Source organism: Xiphias gladius, chromosome 22 (assembly GCF_016859285.1).
Source record: "Xiphias gladius isolate SHS-SW01 ecotype Sanya breed wild chromosome 22, ASM1685928v1, whole genome shotgun sequence".
Classification (NCBI taxonomy): domain Eukaryota; kingdom Metazoa; phylum Chordata; class Actinopteri; order Istiophoriformes; family Xiphiidae; genus Xiphias; species Xiphias gladius.
This window is the reverse complement of record NC_053421.1, coordinates 302,929-306,644: the sequence shown is the minus strand read 5'-3', so window position 1 is coordinate 306,644 and position 3,716 is coordinate 302,929. Positions and strand designations below refer to the sequence as shown.

General features: G+C 40.8%; 1 pseudogene; it reads left to right on the top strand.

Annotated features, from left to right (window-relative positions):
- The first annotated feature begins 622 nt into the window (after positions 1-622).
- Positions 623-1,497, top strand: LOC120783916 (annotated as a pseudogene).
- Positions 1,498-3,716: the final 2,219 nt, after the last annotated feature.

Sequence of the window (3,716 nt, the reverse complement as noted above, 5' to 3'; positions counted from 1 at the left end):
TGTTTTTGGCATCCTACATTCACTTTAACAGTTGCGCTTGAGAAAATATAAATATATTTAATTACTTTAACATAATTACATTTAACCAGGAGGTAGTTGACTTAGCTACAACCTTTGCAATTGTGCTTATGTTATACAGTAAAAAAAAAATTTTGTTACTTTTTCCAGGTTAGATTAAAGACAGAAAAAAAGAGACTGGGACGCATTGCTGCAAGCTTTCACAGCTTTCCCAGAAGGCCTCTGCGTCCAAGGATTCCCTGCCAAAAGCAAGAGTGCTCCCCTCTGCACCTGTGGAATATGGAGATGTAGTCATGGAGTTTCAAGAGCCATAAAATCAGAAGGGGGAGGCAGTGATACACGCGCGCCATAGTGTCATAACTGGTTCGTTACAGCACTTTGCGTCTAGGTTGCATGCGCAGCCTTGATCTTCTACGTACACGCTGGTGTAAGCGTAATTTTGCTATTTTCTTCGTCATTACAGTGGCTAACTACCCGCTCTACATTTAAACATACATTAGTTCTGCTTAAGCACTCTCAGCTCTCTATCTGTTAGCGATTTTCTCGCTACTTCAAAGTTGTTTACACGCTTTTCACATCCGCTACTTTCACTTAGCAGTGAGCGATGGCGTCTCTCTCTCCTGCTCACTCTCCTGCTCTCTCTTGCTCGGTGTGTCTCATGTTTAGTTATTCCCTTGCCTCCATAGCGATAATGGTACATGTAATGAAGGTAGTTTATTTGCAGGGATGGATTCGAGGCTCAGTCAATTGGAAGCATGGCTTCGCACCATGGAAACCAAATCGTTAGCTGCGGTAGTTAGCCAGCCCCCAGTAGCGGGTGCGAGCCGACCCAGTGTAGCTCCCAGTCTCACCGTGGCAGCTCCTGAGCAGCCGGGAAGCCAGGGTGGCTGGGTGATTGTCCGTAAAAAGAAGCATAGCCCTAAACAGAAGCCTGTGGTTCACCACCAACCAGTTCACATTTCAAACAGATACTCCGCACTCTGCGACACACCTGCTGAGAAACCAACTCTGGTTATTGGCAGCTCTATTTTGGGAAACGTGAAGTTAGCGACATCGGCGACCATAGTCCTGGGGCCCGAGTGGGCAACGTTGAATCCTATTTAAAACTGCTAGCTAAGGATAAACGTAAATATAGTAAGATTGTTATTCACGTCGGCAGTAATGTTACCCGATTACGCCAATCGGAGGTTATACAAATTAATGTTGAGTCGGTGTGTACATATGCAAAGACAATGTCGGACTCCGTAGTTTTCTCTGGGCCCCTGCCTAATCTGACCAGCAATGACATGTATAGCCACATGTCATCATTCCACCTCTGGCTGTCAAGGTGGTGTCCAGCAAACAAAGTGGGCTTTGTAGATAACTGGCATTTTTGGGGAAGACCTGGTCTGATCACCAGAGATAGCATACATCCCAATTTGGGTGGAGCAACTCAAATCTAGAAATCCGACTGAGTTTATTAGTAGACCAAAACCATGACAACACAGAGTCGAGACCCAGAGGCAGAGTTGCAGTCTTTCACGCTTCTCTGTGATTCCAGTACAGCAGTAACCCACCCAAACCCCCATAAAGACTGCCCCCCGACTGTCTAAATGAATTAGCTCAAAAATAAACAGAAGAAGACAGAAGAGTAATAAAGAGTAAGTAATAAGAGTAATAAACAGAAGAGTTGTACACAGAAACCTAATAAAAATTAAGACCTCCACTGCAGAAGTACAACAAAATAGGAGAATTAAATGTGGACTCTTAAACATTAGATCGCTCCAATCCAAAGCCGTATTACTAATGGATCAAATATCAGATCACTATATTCATATGTTTAGTCACACTCAAACCTGGCTGTGTCATGACTAATATGTTAGCCTAAATGAATACACTCCCCCCAGTCCTAATAATACTCCCATTCCTCGAGGCACCGGCTGAGAAGGTGGAGTTGCAGCCATTTTCAACTCAAACCTAATAATCAACCCTAAACCTAAACTCAATTGTAACTCATTCAAAAGCTTGGTTCTTAGTCTTACACATCCATCATGGAAAATTTTAAAGCCTATTCTATTTGTTATAGTGTACTGCACTCCTGGACTGTACTCTGAATTTTTATCTGAATTCTCAGAGTTTTTATCAAGTTTAGTCCTTAGTACAGATAAGTAATTATAGTAGGTGATTTCAATATTCATGTGAATGTTAATAATGATAGCCTTAGAACTGCGTTTATGTCATTGTTAGACTAAATTGGCTTCGCTCAGTGTGTAAATAAACCCACTCACTGTTTTAACCACACCCTGGACCTCATTCTGGCTTACGGCATCGAAGTTGAACATTTAATAGTCTTACCACAGAATACTCTTTTATCAGACCATTATTTAATAACTTTTGAATTCCTGATACTGGACCACATACTATTAGGCAAAAATGTCTTTTCTAGATGTCTATCTGATAATGCTGTAGCTAAATTTAAGGAACTGATTCCATCAGCACTTAATTCACTACCATGTTACAATATAACAGAGGACTCCTATGCTAACTTTAGTCCCTCTCAAATTGACCATCTTGTTGATAGTGCTGCAGGCTTAATGAGAATGACACTCGACTGCATGCCCCTCTAAAAAAAGAAGATAATAAAACAAAGGAGGTTAAGCTCCATGGTTTAACTCCCAAACCCGTATATTAAAGCAAACTACGCGAAAACTTGAACGGATATGGCGTTCTACCAAACTGGAAGAGTCCCGCTTAGCCTGGCATGATAGTGTTAAAAGATATAGGAAGGCCCTCTGTAATGCCAGAGCAGCCTATTAAAACTGACATGGTTACAGATGCTGCACCACACATGAAACAGCACTCTCTGCAGTGCATCTATAATTAATTAAATGAACTAAATGAATTGCTGAAGGAAACAACTCAAGAAAAGGACATTGCTGTAATGAGAAAACAAAAAAAGACAGAAAAGACTGAACAACAGGTCCGTCCAGATCTCATGTGCACAAAAAGGGAATCCCATTACATTTCAGTGTCTTATTGACATGTAAAATAGATGCCCGTAATGTTGCTTATCCGAAGTTTTATGCTAGGCACACATGATACAGAATCAGCTGAGTTAGAACAACTTTTCAGTACACTTCTCAAACCCCATTGACTAAGACACCAGAATTATGATGTTTCACTAGGCAGCAATCGAGTAATAGCCCTGATTTGTAAATTGTGGGGTGTTAGCTATCCAAGAGATCAGAGTAGGATAAATAATTGAAGGAACCTAAAGTAACAAGAGCAAATGCAGCTTTCAACCTAAAGATTGACTACATGCGTGAACAAAATCTAAGCAACTGCTGGAAATGGCAGAATATGCCGCAATCAAAGCATTCCCCAATGTCCAATCCAATCCCATTTGCTAAAGATGATTATAGACAATTCCTGTCATTGGAATGACCTTGCTTCTAGGGTTGAAGAAGGAGCTGATGATTGTTACACCCCAAACTACCCGACAGATTCAGTTGAGTCCTTGCAATATATAGAGATTGCTAAATACACTGCAAAAACGATTATGAGAAATACCTTCCAACAGGACATAATTTCACAACCCTTTTGCGTATTACTTATGTACACATATATGTGAAAGCAGGATTTGAGTACAGAATTTTTCAAGTCTTTCACCTTCGCAACCAAATTTATTTAAAAGGTAACCTATGTGTACAGAAGTGACA